The sequence below is a fragment of the Dryobates pubescens genome, chromosome 4 (assembly GCF_014839835.1).
Source record: "Dryobates pubescens isolate bDryPub1 chromosome 4, bDryPub1.pri, whole genome shotgun sequence".
Taxonomy (NCBI): Eukaryota; Metazoa; Chordata; class Aves; order Piciformes; family Picidae; genus Dryobates; species Dryobates pubescens.
In genome coordinates, this window is record NC_071615.1 from 27,248,067 (window position 1) to 27,264,778 (window position 16,712).

General features: G+C 43.3%; 1 protein-coding gene across 2 annotated transcripts in view; it reads right to left on the minus strand.

Annotated features, from left to right (window-relative positions):
* Positions 1–16,712, minus strand: part of TPK1 (thiamin pyrophosphokinase 1) — a 339,092-nt gene that overhangs the window by 183,187 nt on the left and 139,193 nt on the right. The window lies entirely within an intron of this gene.

Below are 16,712 nucleotides of genomic sequence, written 5' to 3' on the forward strand. Positions count from 1 at the left end.
ACTTTAATGCAATTGTTTTCTGCCTCTGTGATTCACACCATTGCCACTTCAGCCCACAAACCCTCTCTTAGCTCTATATAATTCTTGTTTTAGGGTGCCAGTGATGACAATGTTGTGGTAGTCATGGTATGAACTCAGAAAGAAACCACCAAAAAAATCCCAACTGCCCACACCTTCTTCAAAGAACTAAATAAACCTTAATGCTCATTATGCATATATAACCCCTGGAGGTGTTTACAAGAAGCAGTGATGTGGTGCTGAGAGACATGGTTCAGCACCAGACTTGGCAGAGTTAGAGAATGGTTGGACTTGACGATCTTTGAGGTCTCTTCCAACCTTGGTGATACTGTGATACTGTCACCTTAAAAGCTTTTTCCAATCAAACCCATTCTATGATTCCATGCAAATTCTCACACAGAACATTAATTCTGAAACAACACTTTGTACACTGCAATAAATCCAGAGGAGAGTTTAAAAGACTTGGAAAGAAAAAAAATGAAAAAAAGGGGGGAAAAAGAGGAAAGAATAAGAGTAACCAAATTTAACTAAAGTGAGGATATGCACAAATCAGGTCATACACGAGAGCAGATTCTTGTGACTCTGCCAGGATTCTTTGCACACACTGTCATCAAATCCACAGATGACAGTCAGGTAACTCAGTAGTTAAAGTAATTGGCAATACATCAACTCGGTGGTCTTAAATTTGGACTCCAAGTTTGAGGTCTTTCCCAGCTGAAACAATTCTATGATTCTGTATTTGGCAACCTTAGAGAAAAGCCTCTTTTCTCCTTACTTTTTAAAGAGCTTAGTGTTAAAGAGCATAAAAGTGTTACTTTATTTGCAGATGCCATGATTTACAGGACAAGATAAAAGCCCGTGCAGATATGAGGGCAATAATGCATTCATTTAGGTTTGCCTTGTATGCAGTGTCACCTTGCAAATAATAAAGGAAAAAGAACCCAAAAACCTGCAGTAAATTGGAGAAAATATTACCCTCAGCTCAAAATGCTATGCAAAGCACACATTAGGGGGACATCTTCTGCAGGGGACAGCTCCCATTATCATTAACAAAATTCAAGCAGCTAACACCCTGCCTTGAAACCTTCTCCCTCAGTGGCAAAGAAAAGCCAGTTAATGGCACCTATGAGTGTTGCATTTCTCTTTTTAATTGTCAATATTTGAAACTGTTCTCCAGTTACAATCAATGCACCACAAAACAGTGCTGCTCCAAGATTTAAGAACTGCTCACTTGTTTTCAATGGTGCTGTGTTCAGGTAAGTACAAGCACTTCAGGAAAACCCCAGAGTACACAGGACGAGCCCCTCCCTGAGCCTGCTGGTTAGTACCTATAGATTCTTTTTGATTACAGAATCACAGAATTGTTTTGGTTGGAAAAGGCCTCTAAGAGCCTGGAGTTCAACCATCAACCTAACACTACCATAGCCACTAAACCGTGTCCCAGAGTGCCACGTCCCGATGTTTCTTCAACAGCTCCAGGGATGGTGACTCCACTGCCTCCCTGGGCAGCCTGGTCAGGAAAGAAATACTTCGTAATATCCAACCTAAACATCCTTTGACACAGTGTCAAGACAATTTCTCTGGTCCTGCTGGCCACACTATTGCAGATAGAGGCTAGGATGCTATTGGCCTTCTTGGCCACCTGAGTACACTGCTGGCTCATTTTCAGTCACCTGTCAAACAGTGCCCCAGGTCTTTTTCTGCCGGGCAACTTTCCAGCCAATCTGCTCCATGCTTGGATTGTTCTTGGGGTTGTTGTGACCCAAGTGCAGTACCAGCACTTGGCTTTGTTAAACCTCATACAATTGGCTTCACCCCATTAATCTAGCCTGTCCAGAACCTTCTGCAGAACCTTCCTGTCTTTGAGCAGATAAACATTTCCACCTAATTTGGTGTCATCTGCAAACTTACTGAAGGTGCACACAATTCCCTCATCCAGGTCCTTGATAAAGGTATTAAAGAGAATTCACTCCAATTACTTACAGGCTGATGTGTTGCTTAAAACAAAGGATACATGAACACAATGTTGTTATCATCACCTTAGTGCCAATCAAAGCTGAAACTATTTGGCACTTCTCAGAAGAAACCCAGCATCTCACAGGCTCAAGCACCATGTCTTGATGTTGGATCCTTGGCAAAAGGGATTTATTTTTTTTCTGAAAAAGGGGGTTGAGCTGGGCATTTTCATCCTTGCTGAGAGCAGCAGGGCTCAGAGCAGCACCTTCAGTACTGTGTCCAGTTCTGGGCTCCTCAATTTAAGAAGGACATTGAGACTCTTGAATGTGTCCAGAGAAGGGCAATGAGGTTGGGGAGAGGTCTTGAGAGCAAGCCCTACAAGGAGAGGCTGAGGGAGCTGGGGTTGTTTAGCCTGGAGAAGAGGAGGCTCAGGGGAGACCTTATTGCTCTCTACAACTACCTGAAGGGAGGTTGGAGCCAGGAGGGGGTTGGTCTCTTCTCCCAGGCAATCAGCACCAGAACAAGAGGACACAGTCTCAAGCTGTGCCAGGGGAAGCTTAGGCTTGAGGTGAGGAGAAAGTTCTTCACTGAGAGAGTTGTTAGCCATTGGAATGAGCTGCCCAGGGAGGTGGTGGAGTCACCATCCCTGGAGGTGTTCAAGAGGGGATTGGAGGTGGCACTTGGGGCCATGGTTTAGTAGTCATGAGGTGTTGGGTGACAGGTTGGACTTGATGATCTTTGAGGTGTTTTCCAACCTTATTGATTCTATGATTTTGTCTGTAGAACTCTCTGAAAGGAGGTTGGAGTGAGATGGAGCTTGGTCTCTTCTCCCAAGTGATAGGACAAGAAGAAATGACCTCAAGTTGCACCAGGGAAAGGTTTAGACTGGATATTAGGAAAATTCCTTAAAGAGTGGTCAGGCATTGGAACAGGCTGCCCAGTGAAGTGGTGGAATTGCCATCCCTGGAGGTGGTCAAGAACTGTGTAGACACAGCACTTCAGGACATGGTTTAATGGCTGTGGTGGTGGTAGGCTGACAGTTGGACTTGATGATCTTAGAGATCTTTTCCAACAAAAACAGTTCAATGATTCTATCAGAAGTATCTGTTTGTGTGCTTTCAAATACAGGGAAGATCACTGATGCAGGAGAGGTTGAGTTTGACAAAGTCCTTTGCTGCTTCTGGGCTTGAAGCCACAGTGAGTTGCTTGGAGCTGAAATCCTCTAGAGCTATTTCTACACAGTGACTCACAAGTGCGATGAGAAGAGATTTATCCCCTTGCTGAGCAATATGTTCCAAGTAGGCAAGGAACAATCTGCAGGTTTTCAGAAGGTGTAATTATGTTTCTCCTGTCTGGGTCTACATTTTTTGGATCTCTTTTTTTTCTTCTCTGATTACCATCTACACATCACTTTTTATATTGTCTGTTTCATGGCTCTAAGAGAGACACCTAAATATCTACATAAAGGAAGAGCAGCTATAAAAGTTGAATTGCCACGCAAAAATTCATTAAAAACAAGAAAATCACAGCATGGTGGGGGGTGGAAGAGACCTCTGGAGACCATCTGGTCCAACCCCCTTCCAAAGCTGGGTCACCTAGGACAGGCCACATAGAAAAGCATCAAAACAGGTATGGAAAGTCTCCAGAGGACACTCTACAACCTCTCTGGAGAGCTTGTTCCAGTGCTCTGGCACCCTCAACAAAGCATGAAGTTTTAAGTTGGAAACAGAACATCTTATAGGAACCTTCCAGTAGTTGAAGGGAGCCTATAAGGAGGACAGGAATGGACTTTTTTACAAGGACTTACAGTGATAGGACAAGAGGGAATGGGTTGAAACTAGAAGAGTGGGGGTGGTAAGGTGCTAGAACAGGTTGCCCAGGGCAGTCATGGATGCCCTCTCCCTAGAAGTGTTCAAGGCCAGACTGGATGGGGACTTGAGCAATCTCATCTTGTAGAAGATGTCGCTGCCCATAGCAGAGGGGTTCGAACTAGATGATCTTTAAGGTCCCTTCCAACCCAAATCCTTCTATGAATCTAGAACATAGCCACCAAAAGGCAAAATTGACTCCTACAAAGTTAATAAAAATGACTTCTGTCCTGTAGAGTAGCCACTGAGCAAACTGCTGACCCTTTTGCAGGAGATGTACTTGAATATCTTAGATACATTAACAGAACTCCTTCAGGTTTTGAGCCCTTACACTGATAAAGGTACTTTGCAGAGAAACAACACACTAAGGGTCCTGACAATACTTGGGCTACACAAAACAACAGAACTCATCACTTCATGTTTTTAGCCTACGCAGCAAAGAATGGAGAAGAGACATGTAATGGCAGACAGCTCTTTGAAGTCTGCTGTCTCTGTATGGCTGAAATTTCGTGTCACTGTATGGTGGAAACTTTACTAAACTCTTTGATGCTGACCTCTGCTGCAGCTTCTCTGGAGCTGACAGAGAACCAGGATATTCCACCAGAGCATTAGCATTTCAAAAGGTACCTGCACCTCTTGCCCAGCACAGCAGAATTAATTAGAGAGATAGCAGAAAATAAATGTGCATACAGAATGAGAGATAGTCTCTGTTTGATGCTGAGTAACCTTTACCAAACAGCATCTTCACATCTATCAGATTAACTCCAGGGAGTATTCTCCTATTTCTACACAATTTAGCTGCGCAGTGTACCACCCTACCTATTTCATTTTCTGGAACCCGTGATTCAGACAATGACATATTGCAAAGTTTAGTAAACATTCTTTTACAGTTAGTGCTAATCACAATGGTGAAGGTGATGTCCTCAGGAGTTCTGAAGGAAATGGTGGAAAAGTCTCTGGTGTCACTGAAGCACCAAGACCACAGCTGGGTAAGGCTTCTGCCGCTGGCAGAGAGATCTTACACTAATCCCTGTGCTCCTCACAGTGACACCATCTCTACAGAGTCAAAGTACCACAATGGATATTTAGTGTGGCATGGTCAGCAGGCTTACACTTATGGCTACACACAAGCAATTATCTCTTTCTCCACTAAGATTCCAGTATTTCAAGCAACTCATTCTTGCGAGCATAGCTCCAATTAAAATTGCCTCTGATAAAGTTCTGACTAAAGAATAAAAACCTATTTTGTGGTTACCTGGCATAGGGATGAAATTGAGAAACAAAATAAATCCACAGCACTCCAGTATAAATAGATCTGCCTTCTGATCACAGCTTGATGAACCCAGTTGGGATAGTTTTTCTACCAGCATTTTAGTTTTTCTGTGTCAACGTTCTATGTCTGTGACCACCACAGTGTGTTCACCCTGGCCACTCTATGGGCTGTCTGCTCTCCCAAGTGGATGGAAACATGCTAATCTTGCTGTTAACAGCTTCCTCTGGTGTTACTGCAGTCAGATACCACAACAGGGAAGCTGCCTCCTTCTCCCTGGACAGCCTACTTGAGAAGGCAAAAGAGTAATCACACAGCCACAGCATCTAGTGAAAGGGTGGGAAATGTTCTACAGGAGATTAAACTCCTGAATCACAGCTGTTAAATAATAAAACAATGAGGCAGGTCATTTCTTCTCAGACATGAGCTCATACCTGGGTACTGGCTACTGAGGCCACACTACTCATCTGACCTACCCATATTTCACCTGCAGCTTAGTAAACTGCTTTTACCAAGGAAACACGGATCCTAAGCGCAACATGCAATGGCTGTCATAGCAGACACAGGGGTCTGCAATGTTTTTTGTCTCTGGTACAGAATTAGCAGGACTAACTTGAGAAAAAGCACATCAAGACAGTAAAATTCTGCAAAGGTCATGGTGAGCAAATAACACTTCCTTCAGATCATATTGGAAGACTCCATCACCTCCTTTGGGAGCCTGTTCCAAACTCTGAGCACCCTTCTGGTGATAAAGTTTCTTCTAATATCCAAACTAACCCCCTCCCCTCATGCAACCTGAGGCCATCTCCTCTTGTCCTATCACTTGGGAGAAGAGACCACCACCCACCTGGCTTCAACCTTCTTTCAAGGAGTTTTAGGGATTAATGAGGTTTCCCCTCAGGCTCCTTTTCTCCAAACTAGACAACCCTAGTTCCTTCAGCCACTCCTCAGGAGAAATGTTCTGCAGACCCTTCACATCAACTGAAACCAGCACAGCTATATGCAAAACAGTGTGTTAGTCAGAACCCACTAGGAATTCAACACACAACTCAAGTTCAGAAGCAAATTCATGCTTATATTCAGACTTTGAAGATCAGAAAGGATGTAAAATTAATTTCTGACATTTTACTACATTTATAAGTGAGCAAGTTTCCAAACAACTTTTGCTACCAAAACAAAACAAAAAACCACAAGTAAACAAAACCCAAACCCCCACAAAACCCAAGAAAGTGCAAACATGACCAAGAGAAATCAAAATGGCACTGTGAAAGGTCTCCAAGGCTACACTGAAAACTTGGTTGACTGAAGTGTATATAAATCTGAGTTCACTTAAAAATAGCTCAGAGACTGGTAGTAAAGCAGTTACAACAGCAGTGGTTGTTGTGCTGCTGTGCTTGTTTCCCTTGCATATAACAATTTTAACTATGTTCAAGAAATAAGTGTTGGCGTGTTGTGTCCACCTCTCCCAATCCATTAGTTAGACCAGGGTGCTACAGCACACTTGCAGTAAAGCAAGTAGTTACATGCTACTACCACCATTAAGTCTTCAATACCAAACAGTGGTTGGAACCCATCCACCAAACTCCTACTGTGTGTGTTTTGAGCTGGCTGGTGTCATTAATACTTCATCAAAAGCAAGGGAATCTTACTGTGAGGGGAAGTTGGTCTGGAGAGAACTTGAGCCAGCTCTCCAGTTTGTATTTGCAGCATTTAGTTTACTATTACTTCCCAATACAGCATTTAGCGCACAAATGACAGCATAACTACTGGTAGGTATCAAATCCAGGCAGGTCAGTGTGTGAATTTACTCATAAATAGCAATCACAGAAAAAAAAACTACACATGTGACTGAGGCATTAGGAACATTACAAATGTACACATGACAAGACAGAGTTTTCTGTTCTCAGGCTATCCTCTCCCCAGTCCTCCTCCCTTCCCTCTTTTTGTCTGCTGTCAGACAGAGAACACCTCACTCTGGGCAAGCATCTCCAAAGACCCCTATCTTGGTCTTTGTACAACTAATTTTCTATCCAGTACAGAAACTGAAAAAGATCTTTTAATGTAAACTCTGATGCTGTTACTGCCCTACTTATTATAACAAAATTATTTACAACACCCTCTCGTATCAACTTCACAATTTATTATGATTAAAAAAATATTTATAAACCCCTTAACTGCTACCCTACTAAGTTCTATTAGTCATTGCCAATTTAATGTCATCTTTTACTGAATTTCAACATGCTAATTAACTTCTCTTATAGAAACAGAAATAGATCTTAAGGACACAGATCTACCTATAAATAATACAAATGCAGCGATGCACTCATACCCAAAGCCATTCTTTTTATACACAAGAACAGCAGCTGTTCCTCAGGGAAGAAATTCAGAGGTTGGATATTCCTGCTGCCATCAGCAGCCATTTATGCCAGGAGAAGTGGATGATATCGAGTTGAGGGCGGGAGAATTGATCTGCTGGAAGGCAGGAAGACACTTCAGAGAGATGTGGACAGGCTAGGCCGATGGCCTAGCCAACAGGATGAGGCCAACAGAATGAGGTTTAACAAGGCCAAGTGCAGCCTCCTATACTTTGGCCACAATAACCCCAGGCAGTACTACAGACCTGAGAGCAGCCTGGCTGAGAGGGACCTGGGAGTGCTGGTTGACAGTAGGCTGAACATGAGCCAGCAGTGTGCCCGGGTGGCACAGGAGATTGATGGCATCTTGGCTTGTATCAGGAATAGTGTGGCCAGCAGCACTAGGGATGTAATTCTGCCCCTGTGCTATGCACTGGGGAGGCCTCACCTTGAGTACTGTGTGCAGTTCTGGGCCCCTCACTGCAAGAAAGATACTGAGATGCTGGAGCAGGTCCAGAGGAGAGTGGTGAGATTGGTGAAGGGACTGGAAGTAAAAGTCTTATGAGGCTGAGGGAGCTGGGGTTGTTTAGCCTGGAGAAAAGGAGCCTCAGGGGGAATGTTATCACACTCCAACTACCTGAAGGGAAGCTGTAGTAAGGTGGGCATCAGGCTCTTCTCCTGGGCAACTTGTGACTAGAGGGCATGGCCTGAAGCTGCACCAGGGGAGCTTTAGGTTGGATGTTAGGAAGCACTTCCTTGTGGAAAGGGTAATTAGAGACTGGAATGGACTGACCAGGGAGGTGGTGGAGTTGCCATCCCTGGAGGTGTTTAAGGAAAGACTGGATGTGGCACTTAGTGCCATGGTCTGGTTGATGTGGTGGTATTAGGTCATAGGCTGGGCTTGATGATCTCTGAGGCTTATTACAGCCTCAATAATCCTGTGATTCAGAGCAGGTGCAGTATTGGAAAAGACTGGATGCAGATGAGTTAAGAATTATGCACTTAGAATTAGTCTGTATTGAGATGCTCTAGGAATAGCCCAAAGACCACCACAGGTGACATGATGTAAGTGTCATTAGAGATATAATTTAACAGAGGAGTGAGGATCTGAATGACAGCGTAGCCTGTCCCTTCACTACTAGATAAGTTTTTCCACACATTTTAATACTAGAGGTCATCAATTCACAGGTTGATAAGGTTTTGAAAAATGTATAAAGTTGAGAGGAATAGACCTATGTGCAGGATAATGTGCCTGATAATGAGGTAAGAGTTCCATATTTTACTGGAATGACAGAAGAACTCTAACTGAAGGTGTTACTTAATTGTCCTCAGGGAGAAACTGAAAGTACTCTTGAAAATTAACAGAATTGTGGCATGATGGGAGTTAGAAGGAGCCTCTGGGGGCCTTTCAGTCCAACCCTCCTGCTAAAGCAGGGTCACCCACAGCAGGTTGCACAGGACAGCGTTCAGGTGGGTTTTGAAATGATTTCAGAGATGGAGACTCCATCACCCATCTGGGCAGCTTGTTCCAGTGCTCCACCACTCTCAACATAAGGAATGTTCTTCCTCACGTTCAGATGGAATTTCCTACATTCAAGTTTGTGTTTGTTGTTGTTGTGTTTGTTGGGCACCACTGAAAAAAGAGTGGCCCCATCCTCCTGAAACACACCCTTTAAGTATTGATAACATCCCCCCTCAGTCTTCTCTAGGCTAAAAAGCCTTAAGTCCCTCAAGACTTTCTTCACAAGAGATTCCTGTGATGTGTTCAGAGATTAAAATCCTGCAGTCTTCAGAGAGAGCAGAGAGGATCGAGGCAGCATATGAATGCCTGAAGCAGCAGATGGTTGGGGAAGAAAAAATAATAAAGGAAAATTTACATTTGGATTGACAACTTGTCTGTGGCCCTGTGCTGAGATCCTGCCTAATATACTTGAACATGCTGAAATATTAAACCCCAGAAGCACAAGAACTAAAAGGGAAATTTTGACGAGCTCTTAAGCAAGGTCATGAACATGGTTGTACTTCTGCTGGCACTACTGATGGAAGTCAAAACTTGGCATGGCTTTTCCAATATGAAGGTGGCAAAGAAAGCACACTGCACTGTGATTAAAAATTAGATCCTGCAGAAGAGGGAAGGCATCACCTTCCTGATGAAAGTCCTCTTCAGCGTGCCAGGATTGCTATTTGAGTTCGCAAAACCACTCCCAAAGTGTATTATGATCACATATATGCATGACAGAGCCGACCACTTAATTCCCCTTCTGTCACAGGCAAGTTGGAGAATAAAAATTACACTGACACCCAAGGGTATTTTATAATAGATTATGAAATAAAGTAATAAATTTGCAGATTATTTTGGCTTTGCCTAGTGGTACTGCATTACACACCAAAGATTCTTGGCCCCTCATTCATTACTATTTAATTACAACTGAATATCTTTTTTTCCTTTCTTTTTTTTTTTTTTCTTTTCCTCAGACTTCATTAACCTCCAAAAGGAGCCTGTGACCTTGGGACTCTTCTGCACACTTGCAACGTGCTGTTAGAATATTGGTTTGCCAGGACACCCTTCCCTTAATGCTGAGATTTAATGAAATGCACATGCTTTGATGGGGAACACACGAAATAGGAGCATTCTCCATGCAGTCACTGAATGGACAAGAGCTCCAGCCTATCTGGCCCTGTGCTCAGCACTGGTTAGGCCACAGCTTCAGTACTGCGTTCAGTTCTGGGTCCCTCAGTTCAGGAAAGATGTTGAGTTGCTGGAACATGTCCAGAGAAGGGCAACAAAGCTGGGGAGGGGTTTGGAGCACAAGCCCTATGAGGAGAGGCTAAGGGAGCTGGGCTTGCTTAGCCTGGAGAGGAGAGGCTAAGGGAGCTGGGCTTGCTTAGCCTGGAGAAGAGGAGGCTCAGGGCAGACCTTATTGCTGTCTCCAACTACCTGAAGGGAGGCTGTAGCCAGGACGGGGTTGGTCTCTTCTCCCAGGCAGCCAGCACCAGAACAAGAGGGCACAGTCTCAAGCTGTGCCAGGGGAGGTTTAGGCTGCATGTTAGGAAGAAGTTCTTCATAGAAAGAGTGATTGGCCATTGGAATGGGCTGCCCAGGGAGGTGGTGGAGTTACCATCACTGGAGGTGTTTAGGAAGAGACTGAATGGGGTGCTTGGTGCCATGGTTTAGTTGATTTGATAGAGCTGGATGATAGCTTGGACTTAATGATCTTGAAGGTCTTTTCCAACCTGGTCCATTCCATTCCATTCCATCAATTACAATCACAGATTGATACTAGATTAATGTCCAAAGAGGCCACAAGAGCGTCCCCAGAGGACAGGGTCATTAGAGTAAACATGACCATGGACACTCTTATTATTCCTTTCACTGTGGGGCACAGAAGAGGGAGCAAGGAAATAAGGAGGGATTTGCCCATCTAATTCCTATGCCTTCAAGGCAGCAAAAGCTGCCAATGTCCCACCATGCCCAACAACAGTGCAGCATAGTTCCAGCTCCTGTCTGTCAGAAGCCACTGTTCAATCTGAAACATTTTGACTCCAAGAAGAAATCAGGGAGCAGTAAACTTTTCCCAAGATGAGAGGCAGAACCACAACCCGTGCAGTGGCTTTCACTGCTTTGCTGCAAAACTTCAGATGATAGATCAGTCTTGGCCCCTTGGTGCCAGTCTGAGCAGATGCTTGCAGAATAGATGTGGACTCAGTAATTCACTCTGTAGTAACAGATTCCTCATCATCCTGAGAATTCCCTCTGAGAGATAACACCACCATCAATCCATGAATGTTCCTCACAACATTCACCCCCCCACAAAACCACCCCAAACTCAACTCATGCCTGGTTTTCTTTTTACCTAAAAATAAAAACATCAGAAAGAAGAGATATTGACACCCACATCTGTCACTTTCTTAATTCCAAGTATTTGTGGTCAAACCTCACATGAATTCTTTACTGACTTTTTCAGTCTGCCTTTCTCCTACTGCTCAAAATATCTTAATGCACACAACTCCAATCTGATCTGTCGCTGGCATTTAACGCACCTTCTGCAGCTCCCTTGTTACAAGGAGTCACACGCAAAAGACAACGGGCAATGGGGACAAGTTACTCCTGGGGAGATTCCCACTGGACCCCAGAAGAAAATGTTTCCCATAAGAACAGCCAGGCATTGGAATCATCTCCCAGGGGAAGCAGCGGATTCCCCTACATTGATCAGTTTTGAGACCCAGCTTGACAGGGTGCTGGGTTTTCTCATTTCAACTACACTATCACCTAGAAAGGTTGGACCAGATGATCCCTTGGGGTCCCTTTCCATCTGTCATTCTGTGAATGAAAAACAAAACAACAAAAAATAACCTCACTCTAGTACCCACTCATATGGTTAAAAAAAATAAAAGGGAAAAAATTCAATTAAAAAATCCTACTAAATACTTTGCGCTACACTTCAGTACTGGCCTCTCTTTTATGCTGAAGAAAATAACAGAGGAAGTCAAAGGCACAGCCTTTTATCCACTGCCTTTGCCCCCTGCTGTGTCATTGTTTCCTACATCAAGCACTCTAAAAATACACCTTTTCTAACCCGCTGATCCTTATCAATCTTCTTCTCTGGCATTCCATTAGCTCGCTCCACACTAATGAGATAATCCAGTCTCAAGCTGCAAATCCCTAATACTGCTTTCACTTAGACAGTCACTCTGCTTTATCCATAATGAAGAAATGAAGGGGAACAGCTCCATGATTACTGACTGCTTCTATTCTTTTTTACATGCCAGACGCCTTTTACACGGAGATCAAAGTACTTAGACACACTAAATGAGGCAGAGCAAGCTCCATGCATGTGTACTCTGATCCAAGCCCTCTTGCCTACACATTCCCATTAGCCACATGATGTGGTCATCTGGAAATGGGCCACTCAATTTCAGAAAAAACTTATTCCAGCTGGAGTTTCTTAGCAGCCATAGAAAGTCAGACAGTTGGCGAGTCAAGCAGCTTGTGTAGGTGGGACATCCCTCCAGAGTTACTAATCTGAAAACAATTTATTGTTATAGAGTGAATTTCATTCTTGGTGTTACTGCTTCCAAAAACTATTCTAAATATTTTGATTACTGTGTGGGCACCTCAAGGTAATTCTAAATACAGCGAGCAGTGACAATTCCCAGCTATTGCCAAGGCTGAATTCGAAACCAAAATCACAGAATCATAGAATGCACTGGGTTGGAAGGGTTCTGTAACAGTCACACACAGAATCACAGAATTGCCAAGGTTGGAAGAGACCTCAAAGATCATTGAGTCCAACCTGTCACCACAGACCTCATGACTAAACCATGGCACCAAGTGCCACATCCAATCCCCTCTTGAACACCTCCAGGGATGGTGACTCCACCATCTCCCTGGGCAGCCCATCTAGGCCAACCTCCACACACTCAGCAGGGACACCTCCCTGGGCGACCTGTTTCAGCATTCCACCGCCCTCATAGTAAAGAACTATCTCTTAATGTCCAACCTCACCCTACCCTGCTATTTTTAAACCATTGCCCCTTGGCCTGATGATACAAGCCCTTATCTGGAGGCATTCAAAACCCACCTGGACTTGTTCCTGTGTGATTTGCTCCAGATGATCCTGCTCCAGCAGTGGGGCTGGACTAGATGATCTTCAGATGCTGTGATTCTGTGACCCTAAAGAGTTAATTTATCAACTGGAATATGTAGCTTTGATGACAGTTTGAGAACACAGTACCTTGTTCTTGTAGCACTTTCAGTGAACACAACTGTGGCACAAAATGTTTTAAAATGAAAAGCTGAAAGAGTCCAATTGTAAAACGGGAACACTCTTAGAATACAATTGGACTGAAAAACAAATCTTAGCAGAAAAACTAGAAAACTAGTTTAAAGATAAATGGATTTATCTTTTCAAGTTTTACTTCTCATTAAATTCTATAATGCATTAAGTCCCCCATTTGCAAGCTACTGGCTTCACTAACACTAAATTTAAAGAGATTTGAGGTATACAATCATCTGTTCTCAAAATAAAGGGGCCCATTTGAATGCAAATTGTTAAAAAGTCAGAACTTAGGGCTTTCACAGATTTATAAAAGCAGAGCAGAGTCTGCTGAGGAAAGAGAATAGGAAAGACATCCAAAAAATAAAAATCCAGAACATGTTTAAACACCAACAATCACTACTAAGTTTACTGTAAGAGCATTTTTGAGGCATTAAAAAGTCATTTGAATAATTTGTCTGTGGGTGCTACTTGTGTTCAGTCCTGTTATACAGTATTCTGTAATCTGAAGTCAGCTCGAAGGGATTATACCCATTCTGCATCAGGAATAGTTTGGCCAGCAGGAGCAGGGAAGTCATTGTGCCCCTGTACTCAGCACTGGTTAGGCCACACCTTCAGTACTGTGTCCAGATCTGGGCCCCTCAATTTAAGAAGGACATTGAGACTCTTGAACGTGTCCAGAAAAGGGCAACGAGGCTAGGGAGGGGCCTCGAACACAAGCCCTATGAGGAGAGGCTGAGGGAGCTGGGATTGTTTAGCCTGGAGAAGAGGAGGCTCAAGGGAGACCTTATTGCTCTCTACAACTACCTGAAGGGAGATTGTAGCCAGGAGAGGGTTGGTTTCTTCTCCCAGGCAACCAGCACCAGAACAAGAGGACACAGTCTCAAGCTGTACCAGGGGAAGTTTAGGCTTGAGGTGAGGAGAAAGTTCTTCACTGAGAGAGTTGTTAGCCATTGGAATGTGCTGCCCAGGGAGGTGGTGGAGTCACCATCCCTGAAGGTGGTCAAGAGGGGATTGGAGGTGGCATTTGGTGGCATGGTTTAGTAGTCATGAGGTCTGTGGTGACAGGTTGGACTTGATGATCTTTGAGGTCTTTTCCAACCTTATTGATTCTATGATTCTTTCCAGGAATTTTTCAGACTATTAAAAAAAAAAAAAAATCAACAAAAACCAACAGCAACAACAAAAACCCAAACCCAAACCCCAACAGACTAAAATAAACAAACAAACCAAACCAAAAAAACCCACAACAACAAATAAAATAAATAAGTAAATAATAATTTAAAAACACAACTGAAGAAGTGAACAGCTGCTATAGGAATAGCAATCCCTGCCGAAATCCCTGAAGGGTAACAGTGCAGGTGAACTCAACTTCAAGGTAATTTCATAGAATTATTTTGGTTGGAAAAGACCTCTAAGATCATTGAGTCCAACCTAACACCACCATGCCCACTAAACCATGTTTCCAAGTGCTGTATCCATAGGTGTCTTGAACACCTTCAGAAATGGTGACTCCAACACCTCCCTGGGCAACCTGTTCCAATGCCTGACCACTCTTGCAGGAAATAATTTTTTTCCTAATATCCAACATAAACCTCCCCCAACACAATTTCAGGACATTTCCTATCATTTGATACTAGGGAGAAGAGACCAACCCCCAGCTCACTACAATCTCCTTTCAGGTAGCTGTAGAGAGCATTACGGTCTCCCCTCCGCCTCCTCATCTCCAGACTAAATAAGCCCAGTTCCTTCAACTGCTCCTCACCAGACCCGTTCTCCAGACTCTTCGCCGGCTTCATTGCCCTTCTCTGGACATGCTCCAGCACCTCAATGTCTTTATTGTAGTGAGAGGCCCAAAACCTAATGCAATTTCTTAACACACCCTCATTTTAAGGCATTGATAGTACAGGCATTTCTGTGCTCCCAGGCTGAATGCTGATCTTGGCACTCTTCTCAGTCTCAGCAGAGCTTCTTTCAGAACTAAGATCGCTCTTCCCACATTCAATATGAAGTTGAGATTTTACATTTTTAATAGCATGTACTATTACAGCTAACACCCAGCCTGGTCTGAGGCTTATAATAACTTCCTAGTTCTGCTTTGTTTCAAACAGGAAAACTAGTACCCTGCAGCCCATCCCAAACACTTGCAAAACCTTTTGCTCCATAAAAGAGAGTATTGCCTGCCTGTTCCTTCATTTCAACTGATATTTAGAGATCCAGAAGAAACATAGGCATAGATTTCACCCTAAAGATACACGCAGAACCATCTTTCCCTGGATCCTGGGAATTACTCCTTAGGCACAATGAACCGAACTACTATAAAGTGCAGAGTACTGAAGGCCAGTTCAGGACTCTTTTCCAGGCTCCTTTCTTCAGCAGTGACTCAAGGCAGATACTTTATCACTACAGAGTCCTAACTTCTAGCATCAAGGTGACCATAAATGATTTTTACCATGTCATAAAGCCAGAAATCACCAAGATGGCAATGACATTCCTCTTCTTACAGTACACTGGGGGCACAGATGCAGCTATTTGAAGAAGCAGCTGAAGAAGCTCTGACTGAGAGACCTGGGATTAAATGAAATTGTCCCTATATATTCCTTTCCTCGGTCACTTTTTTCCCTGTCTTTTCCAAACTTACTGATATGCAGAAATTCTGACCCTTTATTTTCTGGTGGGCAATTATAACTTGGCTTATGGTGCTCTTCCTGGGACAGCAGTTATATGGGCAGAGCTCCTCACTGGCAGCCAGATATGGTTTGTAAGTCAAACTGTCCATCTGCTCTCTGCATTTTCTCATCACTCCATCTCCCCAGACTTTTGTTCTGTCCTCTCCATCCACTCCTTAAAAAAGAGTGCTAAGAGACATGGTTTAGAGCACTGAACTTGGTAGCATTAGATAATGGTTGGACTGGATCTTGAAGTCTTTTCCAGCCAAAAGTATTCTACAATTCTAAGACTGGGATCACTGCAGAAAAGCAGCCTCACACTGAAGTCTGTTAGTGTGGCTAAAATAACAGGACCCTAATGTCATCCTTCCATGTCTTCAGGTATATAAAAAAACCACCCAACCAAAATAACACAAAGAAACAAACAAACTATAAAATCCATAGATTTATGCCAAAATGTGCAGGTACCTCAAGTTCTATTAGAGCTCAAGCCTACCTACACCTAGGACCCTCTGATTCTTACTTAATTTCTTACTTAATACTGATTTAAGGACTTATTCCTGCTCCCTTTATAGGAATGAAAAAAAATTAATATCTGAAAATGTAATCAAGTGAAAGCAATCAAACTGAAGATATAAACAAAAAAAGCCCAAACCTACTTGATCTTCATGTATCTTGAGTTGTTCCCATCTGTACTACCTGAGAAAACACATTATACAACTCCAAATGGACTCATATTTCACAGAGTCACAGATTAATAGGGGTTGAAAGAGATCTCTGGAGATCATCTAGTCCAACCC